Source organism: Ambystoma mexicanum, chromosome 3q (genome assembly GCF_040938575.1).
Source record: "Ambystoma mexicanum isolate Mex_15411 chromosome 3q, UKY_AmexF1_1, whole genome shotgun sequence".
NCBI lineage: Eukaryota > Metazoa > Chordata > Amphibia > Caudata > Ambystomatidae > Ambystoma > Ambystoma mexicanum.
In genome coordinates this window covers 1,079,226,342-1,079,246,191 of record NC_090926.1, presented here as the reverse complement: position 1 = coordinate 1,079,246,191, position 19,850 = coordinate 1,079,226,342, and the positions used below count along the sequence as shown (strand labels likewise).

The window sequence follows — 19,850 nt, the reverse complement described above, 5'->3', positions numbered from 1 at the left end:
ACACTTTGACCATTTTTCTCTTGTTAGCTGTATCCTTTTCGCATTGTTCATTTGTTAAACTGGCTAACAGAGACTTTCAATAACGAGTGCTTTCACTCGCGGTCACTCTGATACAATGCATACCGTTTTGTCTTTACGGCCAAAGGAGTTAACAGCCTCCTTCAGCTTTCCTTCCTTAACAGTCCTCGCATCTGAGGTCAGGGCCTCCCCACCTGCCCCTCAGACCCTCCGGGGATCTTATTCTTACCCAGGGGAACGAGCATGGACTGGGCAGCATTCACCACGGGATAAGCACACCCCTCGGTTTCCTCCTGCAGACAGCTCTGGCTACTTGGAGACACAGCTCCCTCACCACGCTTCCCAATTCTATGGCTAATGCCTCCAACTCCAAAACCGAGTAGTTCTTTTCCCCCGGCAACAATTTCCTACTAATGTATAGTATCGGGTGTTCCATCCAGTCATGGTTTTGAGACACTGCACCCATTCCTGTTAGGGAGGCATCCATTTGGAGGATAAACTCTTCAGTGAAATCTGCCACTGTCAGGGTCCAGAATCGCTTCCCTGATCCAAGGCACCCACAGATGACCCAGTGGAGACGGCCACGTTGTAATTCCTGGTGTTGCTTTCCTTGGTGCACGGTAAAAGAGGTCATCCCTTGGTTAAGTGCCCTCCAATGACAAGTCACACATAGTGACACTGAGTATAAAGTTGTTCGTGTTCTTTAGGATTGTTTTCAGTTATTTAACATCAGGAATGTAATCGCTATCACCAACTTCATTTATTTATTGTTACTTTCACCCTCCCCCTCTTTTGACTTATGTGCCATTTTGGTGACCTGGCAATATAATTGTTAAGTACTATGTACTATATGGTACTGATTTCTTTTTCAAATTATTATTATGTTAAAACAAAAATGCCCTGCCTGCACCCTGAATCTGTGGTTGTGGATATTCCTAATGTATGTTCATAACAATGTGCTGATGACAGTGGATTTAATGTAATAGCCCAGAAGACCCTTTGGTCGAAACATGTGTTGGCTACTCCTGTATTGAAATATTGGAATATACAAATTGAGATTGTTCTCCGTATTTGTGCATTGTGGTGTTGAAGCCATTTTAGTATACCAGCCTACAACCATGTCAGTACCACCTTATTGGTTCTGGATTTTTTATCAGTGCTGCTAGCCCTATGGTACCTACTAACAGCTTGTTCACCTTTTGAGGCTTGGGCATTATTGTCATATCTTAGACAGGATTTTAAAATAACAAACCGCCATCTTGCATTATAATAACTTGTAATCGCTATAAGCGGGTCTCGAGTTTCTTTGTACTATATTTCTGTTTCACTGTGTCCGATTTCATGGTCATGTTCCCTTTTTACTCTAGTTCATTTTTTAACCAAATGTATAATCTGCTCTATGAATAGTATTGTTTTATGGAATATTTACTTCTGCAAAAAACAGAATTGAATTGTAAAGCTAAAAAGGGTAAACTTGAGAAAAAAGGAGGATCTTTGACTTCGTAGGCTGGGTGTATTTATTGATTTTTTTAGAATGATTTCTGATCCTGGGAGGGGAGGGGTGTAGAGTGAATCGCATTGCACAATATACTTTGTACCCCTTAGCACTCCGAGACAGGCTTTATGTCACAATCTCAAACTAAACCCCAGGTGGATTTAGTACCTTTCTCCCAATACCGCAGCCAGTGAGGGTAAAATACTACACTGGCCAGGTGATTGGACGGAAGAGTGGATGACTGCCGCCTGGAAAACATTAGGGCTGAAAAGAAAACAAGAACAAATCATTATATAAAACACGCAACTTTCCCGTCAGTGATCCCCCAGCACACCCTGTTTACCTGACAATCCAGAAGGAATAAAGATAAGAGGAAACACGCCCGTAGCCAACAAAGGGGTAGAAGAAAACACACGAGAGACCTCACCCCCACAACACAAGGGCATAACTAAAAGGGAGGCGAAAGGAAAGGCACACTCCAAAGTCTCACCATTCCGTGAATCCAGGATAAACAGGTAAGTGCAATATGGTTCCAGAGGTAAAGTCAATGACAGAGCCAGGATCAGTAAACACAGGGAAGCAAAAGGGCACAATCCAAAAGGGAAAATCCAAGCAACCCAGAACACAGCCAGGGGTCAAAAATACCTTAAATCAGGAACAAAACGCTAAAGCCAAATCAGAGTACTTATAAGCAATCCAAAATTCAAACGGTCCGATGTAAAATATCAGTACTTCTAACGGGAACTCCAGGCAAAAAACACTTGAGAAGCGCTGGAGCATTATATACTGCGTCTTTTCAGAAGCTCTTTTCTCACGTCACGATTGACGTAGCATACTCTGCGCGTCAAGTGCCTTCCCCGCGTGCAACGTGTCAGACTGGGTGTTGCTGGGAAATGTGGTCCGGGACGATGCTGAACGCCGCAGACTCGCCACGCAGGCGCCATGACCGTAACTTAGAGCTTGGTCCTGTAGGGAGGTTACGTGCCAATACTTCTGACATATACTAATATTTCAGCATATGCTATATACTCTGTAGTGTAATATATGGATTACTAACACGGATTACTAACAAGGGGTGAGGGTGACTGTAGCATTAGGAACTAAAATGGGGTTGAGTTTGAACCAAACAGCTGATGTAGGGGTAAGATTTGTGAGCTGCAGGCCTTAACATATTAACATTGCACTGGTGCATAAATAAATATGCTGGCTGTTGGTTGCCAGTTCAGAGAATAAAGTGAAGAGTGAAAACTGCATTTGCAGGCGAGATTCAGAGCTGGTGCTGGGCGGTTGCGAAAAAGGAGCCTTGAAGATAAATGCCCATTGTTCTGAGCGGAAAAGAGGAAGGAATATGTTACATCGTCGGGTGATTTGCCGAATGCTGCCTGACGGTCGCTTGGAATATTAAGCGAGATGGGTGCAAGAAGGGCTTGCAGATTCTCGAAGGCTCTGTCACGCGTTGAAGTTAGGATTGACACAAGAAAGGGCCTGGTCTTTGAAGGTGCTAGCAGCTGATGTCAACAGATAGGTGGGTAAACATTTTGAGAATCTATAGTTGATATAGGAGAAAGGGCTGGTTCTGGAGAAGGGTTTATAATGGACTGTCAGCTGGAAGTAGGGGTCTTTTTCCTGGGGTGTTGCTGCATGGCTTGTGGACCTGGTTTTCTCTGTAGGGCTGTTTGGCCTGAATTTTAAAGTGGGCTGAGCTTTAACAAACTCGGAACTCTAGCAAGGCCTGGGGATTTGGTTTCCACGTTTTTAAAGAGATCTGGGGATTATCGGAAAGCATTTGCTAGCCTCTGTTTGCAGCGAGCGAGAAAGCTTGGCTGGCTCGTTCTGCTCTGAGCACAATTGAAGGCTTTGAAAGCTGCTGGGTGCCGTCTTTGAGAGGATATCTGTTGACAGCTGGCAGTGAGAGAGCACGATACAGCATGTGCAGTTCTGCAAAGACAGTGGGCCTCATTACGAGGCTGCCGCCGGTATTCCATTTTTTTCCGGCGCCCAGAAAAGGGCAATTACTGGGTCATTACGACCTGGCCGGACCCGATAATTGCCCTTTTCTGGGCGCCAGAAAATATTCTTCCCCATTCCCATTTGAGCCCCATAGGGCTCAAATGGGAATGGGGAAGGTGGTAGCACCGGTAGCGTTAATAACCCATTTAGGGCTCCCCGTGGGGAGCCCTAAAGCCCCAAATGGGAAAGCAGATTTAGGCAGAAACACAACGCGGTTGTGTTTGAAAACGCTGTGGTTTTTCTTTCTAAGTTTCTCAGGCAACTCAGAAAGAAAAACTGCAGCGTTTTCAAACACAACCGCATTGTGTTTCTGCCTGCCGTGGCTATCACTTTGGGTCTCCGGTGCTCCCCCAGGAGAGCACCAGAGACCCAAAGTGAAAGCAAAGGCAGAAACACAACACGGAGAGCCCTAGAGTCCCAAATGGGAAAGCAGATTTAGGCAGAAACACAACGCGGTTGTGTTTGAAAATGCTGCGGTTTTTCTTTCTGAGTTTCTCAGGCTCGGAGGAGCCTGAGAAACTCAGAAAGAAAAACAGCAGCATTTTCAAACACAATAACGTTGTATTTATGTTTACGGTCGCTTCAAAGGCTACCGCAAACATAAATACAACGTTTTTAAAGCTGCGGTTTTATTTCTAAGTTTTCCGGGCTCCTCCAGCCCGGCAAACTTAGAAAAAAAAAATGCAGCTAGTGCTTATTTAAAAAAAAAAAAAATTGCACTTACCGAGATGCAGCTGCAGCTTTTCTGCCTGTAGTCTCCGGTCCGCGTCCTCCGAGTCCCGGCACCAATGAAGGAAAAGCCACCCAGTGGTAGCTTTTGTTTACTACAGCTGGCTGGCTTTTCCTTCATTAGTGCCGCAAAAGCCAGCACAGGCGGGCATCCATTTCACAAAATGGATGCGCCCATGTGCTTGCTTTTGCACATTTTTGAGCTTGAATTGCTCAAAATTTTACATAGGGACTTCGAAAAAAAAAAAATGCCAATCGTTTTTTTAAATATTGCCTATCTATTTTTGAAATAAAATATTTTGGGCGTACCATTCCTTTAACACAGTGCGACACCACTGCGTGCACCATGACGGAGCTGGAAGCCTCTGTGTTCCCGGCCTCTGCAGTGTTTAATAAGCGCTCCAACAAAACAAAGAGGGAGGAGGAATAGGGAAGGAGGAATAGGGAAGTCAGGCGACCCTGCGCGTAGTGTCATTGCGGGTCCGAAAACAGTAGCTGCCGGCAGCAGAGCAGGCCTGCACTTGGCCGTGCCAGCTCTTTTCCTGTTTTGATCCTGGCCTGCCCGCGTGCTCCGTGCTCAGGAGTACAAAAGAGAAGGAATAAACAGCAGTATTTGCGCATGCTCTGGGCTCAGAGCAGATGTCAATGTCTGTGTGCTCCGTGGTTGTGGCATAATACATTACATAGAGGGAGTGAATCCAGTGCACTCCGTGTGGCAGAGCTAAGGAAAAACACAAATGAGAGTTTTCCTGCAGTGTGCTCTGGGATCAGAGCTGAGAAGAGCCTGTCAGACACGGATGCACCACAACAGGTACTGGTGGGCCTGGGAGGGTTGCGGCTCCATAGTGGAATGCTTGTGCGCCGTGGTTCATTGTTGCGTGTTACCTCCAGCAGAAAGGCTGGGTCAGAACAATCTCCAGTTTTTGTTTCTGCAGTAAGCCCCAATAATACAAGGGCCCAAATAAGTTGAAGAAACACACCAATACTGCTACAATACAGGCCATAACAGCCCGACGTTGTACCTCTACAAGGCAAAGCTGTTAGTGGGTGTTTTGTTTTTAAAGTGACGCCACCTCGCACATGTCCAGGCAACGCAAGGCAGGCAACCTCGCACACTAGTCATCAGGGGAAGATGGCAAGGATGGAGCACTAGTGGTTGACGGTACCCACCGTCAGCAGGGATAACTGGCACAGACGGGTGAATTTAACATAGTGTGAGCGCCATCCAGCTTTGGGCCTCGGTGGACCCCATGGGTCGAAAGGCTTGAGCTATACTTCGAGGCTGTCGAGGTCAGTGATTGGGTGAAATGGCCGACCACGCTATACTCTACAGGTCCAGCAATACAAAAACTGTTTAAGGCACTTCGGCCTAGGGATCCCTCATATGCAGCTGACATTGAAGTACTAAATGAGCACTGTATCTCCATGATTAACATCGATTATGAGCGGTTCAGGCTAAGGTCAGCAAGGCAGAACAAGTGTGAGAGCCTGGACACATTCCATGGAAGGCTGAGACGCCTTGCACTATCCTGTGCGTTAGGAAACAATGAGGATGATGAGATCAGACAGCATGTCATCTTTGCCTGCAGCTCTGCCAAATGGAGGAGGCAGGTCCTCAGAGAGCCAGGCATTACACTGGCGAGGATCATGGAAATGGGGCATTCTCATGAACTGGCAGAGGTGAGGGCAGCTGCTACGGATGAGTCAATGCAGAGGGTACAGCTGGGGGGAGGTCTGTGCGGTGGGCAAAAGGCACAGGGAGGCAGGGCCGTCAGGGAAGGTGAATGGCCCAGGAAGGACGTCGGCACAGGCAGTGCAACATCCTGCCCCCAGTGTGGATGGGACCTACTGCGCGCTCATGAATGTCCGACCAAAGGGCACACATGTGGAAGGTGCGGAAAGGCAGACCATGTTGCAAGAGTCTGTTGAGCCCCATCACCAGCTACGCCCTCAAGGGAGTATATCAGACCAAGAGCGGGAGCACCACAACCCAGACCATTGGTGGCTCAGTTTGTGCCAACAGAGGAAAGAGGGCCCATCTGGGAAGAAGAAGAAGATAGGGATGTTTTCATCCCGTTTAGTGCCCGGGAGGATGAGCAAGGATCCATCAGGAGACTGGGGAGAGACTCCATGGTTTGATCAGAGAGAGAAGTTTGACTTAAGGATCTAGGATCACCATTGTCCCAGACATCATAAGGGGTGCACAGGCTGGAATGCATCCACAGTTCTAATTTTAGTTCACATGTTTTATGTATATGGTTACTGTTTGTTTGTTACGAAAAAGAGTGTGGTGTTGTCCCCTTTAATAATATGTTGTGTCATAACTGGGTCATGGAGTGCTCCAAATAAAAGGAGCTCACGCTGGCACGTGAAGAAGTACGGCGGCAGACTCCTTGACTGGCAAATGTATGGCCAACTGATTATTGTATGCAACAACGTGTGTTCACGTCCGGCATGTCTAATCTGAATGACCCCACATCACTGCGATAGGTCCAGGTGCCCCCGGCTTCAACACAAGCCTGCGTGAAAACAAAAGCACGTTTGGAAAAGCTAAACTTTCAGGAGCAGGAGAAACAGACACGCCCTTCCCATTATAATTCAAAGTAATCCTGTTCCTGCTACTGAGCCCGAGCCCAAGCGAGCAGCCACAGGTATGGCTGGTCTGAGGCTGTAATCATGCGACAGTGAGGAAGCACCTCGGCCCCTGGAAAAAACAAGGGTGCCACAGTGCATGCGTGGGAAGCCCAAATGAGATGGCTAGCGCATGCGTGGGAAGCCCAAATGAGATGGCTGGACGCCTGAGCAGAGGCAACCAAAAGTGCCACAGAGACGCTCCCCACGGTGCGGCCGCTGAGGTAAATTTTCTGCCTCCGTTTAAAGTTGATTGATAGTGTTCCGACGACGGACGTGACTTAAATAAAGGTGTGGAGCTTCTGTAAGCAGGTATACTAGACCCCAATCGTCCAGTGCAGTTCTTTGCAAGCTGTTCATTTTACAGTCCAAAGTGACCGGCGGCTGCCAGTCAAGCCCCTTCCTGCACCTTGACTGTATACACTGTGACCAAGAAAGCAAACATAGCTGTCATAAACAGGTATATTGATGATATGATATGATGTGGCATTTATAACAGCGCAGGCCTGTACATAAGTGTTTCTAGGCGTGTCAAGTCAAGACAAGACAAGACGCTCATAAACGTGTCATTCTCTACTAACTCGGTACCCACCAATCTGAAACAGTCATGGGTCCTCCCGCTATTAAAAAAACAAACGTTGGACCCAGCCATCCCTACAAATTACAGGCCCATCACAACTGTTCCCTTCCTGCTAAAAATCCTCGACAGAGTGGCTTACCTGCAAATTCAGCACTACCTAGAGTCCAACCAATTACTCGGACTACATCAGTCTGGCTTCGGCCTCAACATGGAACAGAAACTGCCCTTGTTGATCTTAAAAGTCAGATTGACGAAATTAAAGATAAGGGCAAGGCTGCCATCTTACTCCTCTTAGATCTCTCAGCAGCCTTCGAGCTGGTTGACCATAAGATACTCTGTAACCACCTCTCTTCTGCCGCCCACTTCTCGCCTTCTGCTGTCTCGTGGATACAGTCCTTCCTTGCCAACAGAACCATGAGAGTCTTCTCTCCAGTAGCAGCAGCAGACCCTATCCCTATCACCTGCGGTGTCCCACAAGGCTCATGTGTTTCACCGACACTATACAACATCTTTACAAAGCCCCTCTTTGATAAATTGGACCGCCTGGGTATCACCTACACAAACTACGCGGATGACACCCAGATACTCCTCACCATCTCGGGCAGCTACAATACTGATGTAACCAGGATTAATGAAATCTTCTCTGTCATTCAGGCATGGATGGCCACACACGGCCTCTGCCTGAATGACGAGAAGACCGAACTGCTCATTGTTGGCACACCAAACAACCTACAAAAACTAAGCCCTAACTACTCTAATATAATTATGATGGCAATACAATCCCGATCGCCAAAAGCGTGAAAACACTTGGCTTCTATCTCGATGCCAATATAAAGCTCTCTAAACAAGTCAACTCGATTGCCTCAACCACTGCATATACAGGAAAACTAATCAGAGCCTGCAGACCATTTCTTTCCCCTAACAGTTGCCTTACGCTAGCCAGAGCTCTTATGCAATCTAAGCTAGACTACTGCAATAGCCTTTATTTAGGTGCCAACCAAGCGATAATCAGTAAACTCCAAGTCATTCAAAATAATGCGCTACGAGCAGCGTTAAACATTCTCAGGGGTGAGCATATCTCTGCCACCAGAACTACATGCAAATGGCTCACCATCCAACATAAAATCGATCTAAAATCCCTCTGCCTCACCTACATAGCTCTCAACCATCTAACCCCCCCTTACCTTACTAACAAATTCAACATGAGAACATCCATTAGAACCACAAGATCGTCCAATACCCTATGTTTTACAGTACCCAGATTTTCCTCTAAAAGAGCCGGTGGTTCAAGCTTTACTGTCCTCGCCTCCCAACTCTGGAATACCTTGCCTCTGAATATTAAGGCGTCCAAATCCTTCCAGTCGTTCAGGAAACATGCCATTGGGTGGCTCCTGACAAAAAGTCAACCTTAAGTTAGACCCAGCTATAAACTGTACATATTGCACATGTCTATTTTGTCATCATGGGTGGCCATCACATCCATTGTCTTTATATGTTGTATATACTTGCTGCCGTACTATTATTGTTATTCTATGTACTATGCCTGTAACCTGTACTAAGCGCTCCTATACTCCCGGGTCCGGAGCGCTATAGAAATAATAAACATAAACATAAACACAAAAACAAGAGAGGGAAGACAGAGGGAGGAAAAGACAAATTATCCAACCCTTGTGTCATTCAGATAGTTCAAGTGCGGGGGGGGGGTGGGAAGGGTAGAGTGCAAGAACAGGTAAGTGCTGGGGGGGATGTTATTACTCCTGGATACCTGTGTGGGGGAGCACTATCTGGCTACACTTATTCTAATGTCTTAGCTAAAAATTAAGATGTCAGGGAATTTGCATAACCAAATAAATACATGTATAATGCCATTTATACAGGAGTTTTGCATAGTGCTGTACATCATCTCGCAATCGCTTCTGAGCCCTGTGGTAAAACATTTATAAAAAGCAGAGGGAAGCAAATCAGTTATCATGCTGCTGGAACAGTGCCTTTTCGCCAGCTGTGTTACTACGAGCTTCCGGGAGTAGAGGTTTGGGCTTAGCCTCCATATTTTGATCATTTGAATCGCCGTGGGGGATAGAATTTGGAAAAAGCACACCCTCTCAACATGCCCACCATGGTCCCAGATGTTGGGTACATTATTAACAGTCCTTAAGTATTAAGTGCTGAATATCCGCTTGCTCTTCTTTGATGATGATGTTCAGAGTTTAACTGGATGTGTGCCATTAATGTGTTTAGATAGACTTAAAACTGCGCTCATATGCTGGGCCTGCTTGAGCATGATGGTGCCGCCAGCTCAGGTAACACTATACTAGATGTGGTTTACATAACAGGAACTGTCCTCTATCAGAGCAGCTTTCCTGCCCATTTACAGAAGACAGTACCTTAGACATCTTTTGGTTTCTCTGACCGGCCCTGTGCCTTTGTTGTAATTAATCACGGCCGCTTCAGCTAATAATGGGGCAGAATTACTTCCTGCAGACTACCTCTGCTTACCCGGATCGCACCATTAATACGGCCGGATGCCAGGATATTTACCGGCCCTTTCTGGCTCCGGTGCTGGCCGGCATGCTCAGCTCAGCATGCAAGTTAAGTTCTTCTGCCTAGCTCATGCGGGCCAAAGTCTAAAGACCAACTTTGGGAATGCAAGTGTGTAGTACCAGAATCCCTTAAGTGGTCCATGAAGGAAAGACACCTTGGAAGGCACTGCTTTAGGTCCGTTTGGGAAGGCGCACGTTGACTTCGCTCACTGTACAGTGAAGAAGGAAAAGTGTTATGGCATTTCCTTGCTAAATATTTGCCACCCGATCGTCCACGCCGGACTGCATGTTGAAGAAATGTGTAATCCCCTGTATGTACTCCATCCGGGTTATGGACTAAAGGGCACTGCAATATATTTGTCTCTATATTACTTTTGTTCTAGGAATTGCCTTATAAACTGAATTTGCAGAAGACCTTGCCGCCATCACTCCCATTGGGGCATAGAAGAGTTACCACCTCGTTGACTTTTCACACTGATTCCTCCATAGTAGGCACTTGGTGACACGCAGGATTTATAGCTTTTCAGTGGGTATTTCCTGTTACAGCTCCCTGGCCATCTGGTGATAACCATTATGTTGAACTTCCCTGTCATCTCTTCAAGGCCATATGTCAGTCACTTGAGGCCCTTTCCTGTGATGTCATAAGGGCAAAGTTCACTTGACATCATTTCCTGTGATATCATCCTTATGCTAATTACTATTTTTGAAACATTAAGATTCCTACAGATTTTTGGTCACAGAATGTTGACATGTATGCATGAGGCCGACCTACAACATTTGCTGAAGTGGATTTCAGGGAGATGGTTTGTGCACATCTGCAGCATCTGAGTTCAACCATGGTGGTTGGTGCACCCGGGGTCCCTTGATATCTTGTGGAAGTTCATGGAAGTACCACCTACAGGGTGTGGGGGTGGGTCTGCACTGATTCGATATGTATTATTCTTCATAGAGTAAGTACTGGCACGAGGAAGAGGGACATGGATTAATGGCTTTATTACTTACAGGTAATCTTCATTACTCTGGTCCTGCTCATCCTCTTCACAGTACTCAAGTTTCACCTGTCCACCCCTTTTGCTCAGATCGTCCTAGAGTCATTGGTTTAGCAGGAGGATACTGGATAGGGTGTTGGTCTATAGGCACCAACAAAGAGGGGGAATGTTTGCCAATGGGTACTGTCGGAAGCCGGATCACCTTTACACAGAAAGTATTGTGACGAGGAAGAGTAGGAGTAATTGACATTTCCCGTAAGTAATCAGAGCATTGTTGCTGAAATGTCAGAGTAACAATGGGACTGCGATGTCATGGGGTGAAAGGTCACGTGATATAATTTTCAGTGATGTCATTAGACTCCTTACTATTTTCGTATCTTACTCCTGCCACTTTTGGTAACAGAATGTCGGCAAGTATGATGCACACATCGTTAGAACAGGACTGTGAATTATGTATAACATCTAAAACGTACACCAAAATGTGTCTTTGCAAATATTGCATGCATGGGCGTCGGTAAAATAGAGTTGGCTTAAAAATGTAGCACTTTCAACTGGTTTCATAATATGTTTATCCGACATTAAATTAATGAAAATAGGTTTATAACTGGCGGTCGCCGGAATGAAAACCACGCAGCTCAACAGCGTCCTCGTGTGGACGGATCAGTGATAAGGGAAAATCATCAAAAACTCATAACTAAAAGCACATTTCGGCAGGGGGAATTGGCAAAATGGGAGCCATCCTGGCGCGAAGAGCTGCCCATTTTGGAGACAAAGCTAGAGTTAAGAAGTGTATTAGAGAGACTAAAGAAGAAGTAACAAAGTAGCTGCTACGTCCCAAAAATTCTATTTCGTTTATTATTTTCAATTGTACGTATTTGTTTAATCGCAGACTGGGTTTAAAACTGCACACGAGTTGTTGCTGTGCGGGAGCGGGGTGGGGGAGGGGGGGTTGGGCAGCATGTGATCAATTTAAACTAGAGAGAAAAATCAGGATGTGAGGCTGGAGGGAGGAAGGGAGAAAGGTTGGCAGTTTAACGATTTAAGAACGTGTTAGCTTGTGATGAATTAATTATAATGTGGGTTTCTTTTAACAGGGACACTTAAACCCCCTTCTCTAAACGCTACTGGTGTAGTGCCTTGACAGACACTTTCAAGAGTTAGTCCTACGTTAATGTTAGTTGCCCTGTCGCGGTTTTTTTCCCTGTCCCGGTGTAGAGATATCGCGAGAGTCTCCTACTCTCGCGAGATCTCGCGTTGGTGGCTAGGACCGCCCGCGCGCGCTTCGCGCGCATTACGGGAGCACCAGAGGACGCGGCAAGACGCGTCCTGCCGGCTCCTCCGAGATTTGGGCCTGGGGCGATTATTAATATAGGACATTTCTGTCTCTTAGCCCAGGAACTGTTATTAGGCAAGCCTGCCTAGCCCTCAGACCTTGCACTACCTACATGTTGATGGCAGTTTGTTATTTGTTAAATAAAAGCCATCCAGCCTGCCATCACGCCTCTTGTCATCTGTGCAAGAATATACAACATAATTTGGCGACGAGGATCACCACTACAACCCACGTGGGAACATGCAAGGAGCGACGCCGCCACCCCCCTTCCTGCAAACTCCAGGTAAACCTGCCATCCCGTGGCCGCAATGGCAACCCCTGTTCACGACGTATGTAGAGGCACTAGGAGGGGCAGGATGTTCAGCGGCACGGCGTAGGGCTATGTTACTTAATGCCCTGGGAGTGGAAGGACAGCGGGTGTTTGAGAGTCTTACCCCGAACCCGGTGGCAGGCGACAACGATGACGTCTTTAAGGAGGCGGTTAGGAGAATAGTGAAGAGATTTGCCAGTAAAGAGAACACGGTGTTGCATAAAATACGCTTTTACACTCACAGACAAGAAATATCCGAACCGGTCGACGATTACGTCACCAAGCTGCGAGAACTGGCAGCGCTGTGCAGTTTCGGCAACAATGCTGAGAGCCTCATCTGCGACATGTTGACAGTGCACACCAACAGCAGAAAAGTTCAAGATAAATTCATCATGGAGAAAGAATTACAACTGGAGAAGGCGATCGAAATTGCCAGGGCGGTTGAAGAAACCGCGGGAAGACGAAAAGAACTCACGGGAACCCAGAGTTCTGCTGAAATCCAAGCAGTCACATTTCACTCAAAGAAAGAAAGACATACACCGGACACAAGAGAGGGCAGAGGAGGTAGGAAAGAACCTCTGAAATGCCACAGGTGCACCAGCACGAAACACCTGGCATTCGATAGGGAATGCCCAGCTAGAGATAAGGAGTGCTCAATCTGCAAACGCATTGGCCATTTTTCGTTGGTGTGTCGGTGGAGAAACAAGAAAGTCACCAGTGTAAACACCGACCACACCAGGGAGCAAGAATCGCCCTCAGAAGATGAGGGGAGACCCACAGTCATCATGGTAAACAGCACAAGGGCAAGAAGAGAAAAGCCCCATTGCACAATCAAAATTGACGGTTGCGAAACAAGAGTTATGGCGGACTCTGGATCGGACCTCACCATAATACCTCTACGGACATACAAGGAAATGGTCGGAAAAGAAAAGGTCCAAGTTCTCACCACACGTCACAAACCCACAGTATTTGGAGGGGCGTCAGTTGAACTACTGGGATATATCAAAGGGAAGGTGGAGTTTAAAGGAAAAGAAACCACCACCAGAGTTTATTTCAGCCACGAAGGCCCAGCAGTACTGGGATGGGACGACCAAGACAAACTCAAAATCAAATTGGACCCCAGCACAGAAGACCAGGTACTGTCTGTCTGCGCGAGGGATGGGCCCATAGTCAAGAGTGACTACCCAAAACTTTTCTCGGAGGAGCCGGGTCACATAAAGGGCTTTGTCCATAGAATAATGCTAAAAAAAAATGCCGTCCCGGTCAAACATCGTGTGCGGCCAGTGCCAGCAACCGCAAGAGACACTCTCAGGGATCAGTTGGACAAAATGAGAGCGGAGGGGGTCATTGAAGAAGTTGAAGCGTCAGAATGGCTGAGCCCAGTAGTGCTGATAAAGAAACCGAACTCGCAAGAGTTAAGGGTGTGTATAGACCTTCGCAGCTTAAACTTAGAAGTCATCACCGACAACTACCCGCTACCGAGCATAAATGAACTCATTTTGTTGATGAAGGAAGCCAAGATTTTCTCAAAACTGGATATGAGAAACGCATACCACCAAATACAATTGCATGAAGAGTCAAAACCCCTCACAGCATTCATCACACCATTTGGCACCTATCAGTTCACCAAGATGCCATTCGGGTTATCGTCGGCAGCGTCAGCGTTTCAGCGCATGATGGATGTGTTGTTACGAAAGGTCAAAAATGTCGCCTATTTCCAGGACGACATCCTTGTGTATGCAGGGGATGAACAAACGCATGACGCCACATTGAAAACGGTCCTGACCAAGTTGCAGGAAGCAGGGGTGAGACTACGCCATGAAAAATGCGCATTTAAAGTGAAAGAGGTCGAATACTTGGGGTACAAAATCTCAGAAAAAGGGATAAGTCCGAAACAAAATCTGATGCATGCAATCATAGAAGCACCAGAACCGACCAGCAAAGATGAAGTAAGATCATTTTTGGGACTGGCAGAGTATTACGCTAAATTTATTCCCTTGTTCTCTGAAACCTCAGCACCACTCCGTGACATACTCAAAAAGGGTTCGGTATTCTCGTGGCAAGAACCCCAGAAGAAGGCGGTTGAAAGTATAAAACGGCACATCATGGAAGCGCCGTGTTTACAGCCATTTAACCCGGAGTGGGATACAGTCATCACCACGGATGCCAGTGCATACGGACTAGGAGCAGTTCTTACGCAGAAGAAGGGGGACACGGAGCATGTGGTAGCCTTTGCCTCGAAGGCCTTGTCCTCGGCGGAACAAAATTACTCCACCATAGAAAAGGAAATGTTGGCGTGCGCATGGGCAGTAGAACATTTTAGAACATATGTGTGGGGCACGAAATTCAAGTTGGTGACGGACCACAAACCCCTCATCCACATGCTCAGCCCAGGAGGTACCAAAGTGTCCACACCCAGATTGGCACGCATTGCAGCAAAACTGCAGGAGTACACGTTTGAAGTGCAGCACATATCAGGGTGGAAGAATTCGCAGGCTGACTGCATGTCTAGATTGCCAGAAGGTAAAGACAAGGCCACCACGTTTCTAAGAGGAGAATGCATAGTAGCATCGATCACTGACATAAAAGCACCTGAGTATATGGAACTCAGCGAGAAACATTGGCTGGAAGAGGACAAGAAAGACCCGGCCATGGCGAAAATCCGTCAGTGGATCAAGGAAGGGTGGCCAGGGGAAAAAATGGTGCCGGAAGGTATGAGACCCTATTGGAAGGTGGCCGAAGAGATATCGGAAACGGACGGAATAATAATGAAGACGGACCAGATAATCCCACCTATAGGCATGAGGAGCACCATCCTATGCAGAGCCCACGCTGGTCACCTGGGAAACACGATGACCCGGCGCAGAGTCCGGGAGGCCTACTGGTGGCCGTCCATGGACCAAGAGATTCGCACCATGATAGAGCGTTGTCATGAGTGCCTCAATAGTGACAAAAGACTGAAACTCAGACAGGCACCCCTAATTCCCACAGAAATACCAGAAGTGGTGTGGTCAAAAGTGGGCATAGACTTTAAAGGACCTCTGGAAGCGATGGCACCAGAACATCGGTACGGCATAGTGCTGGTTGATTACCTATCCAAGTGGGTCGAGGCAGAGTTCGTCCCGAACATTACCACAGCGATGGTAATTGAAGTCTTCACAGAAATTTTTCAAAGAGAAGGCCTCCCCAAGGAAGTGGTAACAGACAATGGGGTACAACGGATCTCGCGGGACATGGAACAATTCCTAAGAAAGAACAATATAGGCCAAAGGAAGGCGGCCTTGTACCATCCCCAAGCTAATGGGCTTGTTGAAAGGGCCAACAGGTTCATAAAGGGAGCTATACAACTAGCCACGGCTTCGGGGATGGACCCCCTAAAAACTACCAAGGAGGCCATAGCGGCCCACAGACTCACCCCTAACGGAATAACGCAAATATCTCCGTTTCGGATGTTGAGAGGGAGGAGTGCAGCCTCCACGCTCATACCACCATGGTTATCCAAAGTGAGAGAAGATGAAGCCGTGGACATGTCAGAAGTGGTGTGGAGGATTGAAAACAGCAAGGCACGCATGAAAACATGGAGTGACCAAAGAAGAAGAACCCAGCAAGCGTCAGACATTGGAGGGGGAGATTGGGTTAAAATAAGACTACCAAAAAAGGACCAAATCACAGGCTCTCGGTTCAGCAGACCCACCAAAGTGGTCCACAGGGGAACCAATCATGTCCGCACAGAGGACGGGCGCACATGGAATCTGGAAAGAGTAGCCCTATATCAGAAGAGACAAGAAAGAGCAAGAACCCCGGATATCACCTGCCGAAGAAGGAATAGACAACGAGCGAAGGGAACCACGGGAGCCCGAGAGAAACGACAAAGAAAGGGAAGAAACAGAGATGGAACCGGGATCACCCTTGCCAGAACCCGAACAGGAGCAACAGGAAGATCGCACTGGAAAGGGTGACCGGCCGAGAAGAGAGCACAGAAGACCGGTGAGATACACTGACTATGTTATGCAATGAACCTCCTCTTTCTTTATCAAAGGGAGGTGTGTAGAGATATCGCGAGAGTCTCCTACTCTCGCGAGATCTCGCGGTGGTGGCTAGGACCGCCCCCGCGCGCTTCGCGCGCATTACGGGAGCACCAGAGGACGCGGCAAGACGCGTCCTGCCGGCTCCTCCGAGATTTGGGCCTGGGGCCATTATTAATATAGGACATTTCTGTCTCTCAGCCCAGGAACTGTTATTAGGCAAGCCTGCCTAGCCCTCAGACCTTGCACTACCTACACGTTGATGGCAGTTTGTTATTTGTTAAATAAAAGCCATCCAGCCTGCCATCACGCCTCCTGTCATCTGTGCAAGAATATACAACACCCGGTTTTTTTACTTTTTAAATCTGGTCACCCTAATATATCTGCGATTGCGGAATCCTCGCAGCACTTTATTGTAATGTTGACCATTTGAAGGACGCATCTCAGTCTTAAACGCATCCTTTCATGTCTCCTAACAGAATTCCCCTTTGTGTTTCTAACCCCGGCTAGAAGGGGACGGATGGTGACCAGACGAATCCCGGGAGATGGCAACGCCTCAAGGAGAGCATCATACGTGATCTCGACCACAGTCATAAGATTATGGAATTCTGTTCATGGGTTGAGACCAGTGGCAGCTGCTGAATATTTTAACTGGAGGGGCGTAAAGAGATATCCCAGATATGCCACAGTGACCGAGCGTAGCAAGGAAGCCCGCCCCAATAACGGGGTGGTTCCGTCCCACAGATGCACACATTGGGTGCATGCGAGGTGCTGTGGTTTCAAGTAATGGTATTTCTTGCTGGACATCTCTCAGATGCCCATTAAAAAATTGCATTCCTTTTCCCTCATTGCCCTCCTGCGCCTCACAAACACGGATAATCAATTATGTGTACATGCGAGGCGCTGGGGTCTTAGGGGTCAGGCTTGGCATTGCATGTGAGGCACCCAGCAAAAAAAATGACACGCCTGTCCCCTGGGTCCCAAGCTCCTCACACACACACACACACAATCAATGTGGTTATGTGTGTACTTCAGGCACTGGGGGTCAAGGGGTCAGGCATGGTATTTTTAACTGGACACCTTTCATAGATGTTCAGTAATATTAAAGTACTGAATTCACTTAATCTATGAGGAAAGAACCTAGCCTCAAAACTGATGAAGCCATGAGTTATATAAGAGATACTTCAGCATGGGGAATGCAATATATATATATATATATATATATATATATATATATATAGGAAAGTCCATTTGAGCCAAGTCACACATTCCACAACGCCGCCTAGTAGCCATCGCTGGAAGTTCACCTCCAGTTCTGAGCCACAACAGCAACGCATTATGGGTATGTAAATTAGCTCAATGCAATTGGAGGTTGTTTCCAGGACAGTGACATACACGTAAACATTGAGAAAGGACTTTGGTTGTATTTCACAGCCCATTCTATAACACTCTGTGTGAGTGGACAAGTGCTATGTTAGCGTGGAATGCGTCATGCAGGACTTAATCCCTGTGTAGTCCTGCCTCTGCTGTATCCATTTCTTGTTAATAAGCTTCTGTGTCATTTGACCTGAAGTTTTGCATTTACGCCTATCTGCCGCCTCGGAGTACAGTCCATACTGCCCACAGCTGTTTACCTTCCTCGTTTCGTATATAAATAAACCCTCGAAAATCAGCCTATATAGGAAGTGATGATCATCTTAACTCGGTGCCCCCTCATTGAGGACACCTAGGATCTAATGACGTGTTATTTATATAGCTCTCATGCCTAAGCACTTTACATAGAACACATATACATACAATATTACCCAACCAAGTTGGTACTCATTTATCGACCTTGGAAGGATGAAAGGCTGAGTTGGCCTTGCCGGGATTAAAACCTGCGACCTGCAGATCACACACAGATCACAGCAGCAAACACACAACCCATTGAGCTATCTTGACAACCTCTAATTGTGTATGCCATTGTGATACCCATCTATTATGGATGTGCTCATGGGCTTTGTAACGAGGGTGCGGGGCGCCGAGTTAAGATGATCATCCCTTTCCACATCCGCTGAATTTCAAGGGTTTTGTGGTGTTAAATCTGATCACCTTAACTGTGCCTTGCCTAACGTTTGTCAGTGAATTTCAAGGGTTTTGCTATACCATAGTTTATTCAAGGGCTACTAGCCATTCAGCTGTGGCCACTGTTCATGTTGCACCTATAGATTTCTTTAGGACCCACTAGCCATGGTTTCCTTGGGGCCCACTAGCCATGGCTGTGGGGCCTGGCCAGTGAGCAGGGCTTTCGTGCCCACTCTGTATTTTAAAACACTAGGTTTCTTTCAAGCCCAATATTGCACCAATAGGTTACCTTTGGGCCCACATGCAATGGCCTTTGGCCGTGGCCACTGCACATGTTGCAATATCAGGTTTCTTTGGAGCCCATTGGCCAGGGCCCCTGTCACAAAAACCCATTTCCCCCTGCCTAGTAGATGTGATCCCTCAGACACCCCCCATTTATTTATGTTCCCCAGTTGCCAGTTGCCATTTCCCCGATAATCCCCCAGTAACGACTGCTGTAATCTTGCGGTAAAAACCAGTCTCATGAACACCTGTGATGACTTGCTCTCTTAACTCAATTCCAGCTCTCCTTCTGTTCTCATCCTTCTCGACCTTTCCTCTGCATTTGATACGGTCAATCATGCCACCCTTATAAATCGGCTCCGATACCCTAGTCATTACGGTCCTGGCTCTGGACTGGTTGACCTCCTTCCTTTCTAACCGACCTTCCCAGGTTCAACTGCGCCCTTTCCTCTCCTCCATCTCACTCTCCTCCTGTGGTGTTCCTCAGGGCTCTACCCTCTCGCCTTGGCTTTTCAACATCTCCCCTGCCCGTCTAGCCCACTTGATCTTCGCCTTCTCTCCTAACTTCCAGTTTTATGTGAAAGTCACAACTCTCCTTCAAGCTTCCCACCTCTGCCTCCTCTTTGGCCTCTCTCATGCCCGACTGCCTGCTATTCAGGCATGGTTCACTGCTAACAATCTCTGCCTTAATGCCAGTAAGACTGAGATCCTTCTCATTGGTTCCCCAGCTCTCTCCTTCTCGCCTAGACTCTGGCTGCCCTCAATGGGCCCCCTCCCCTCACCCTCTTGTGAGGCAAAAAACCTTGGTGTTATCTTCGACTCCACTCTCTCCTCTCATCACTGA

At 47.2% G+C, this 19,850-nt stretch overlaps 1 protein-coding gene across 2 annotated transcripts in view; it reads right to left on the bottom strand.

Moving 5' to 3' along the window:
- LOC138583261 (zinc finger protein 569-like) overlaps positions 1-19,850 on the bottom strand; it is a 180,779-nt gene that overhangs the window by 117,854 nt on the left and 43,075 nt on the right. The gene's annotated exons all lie outside the window — the stretch shown is intronic.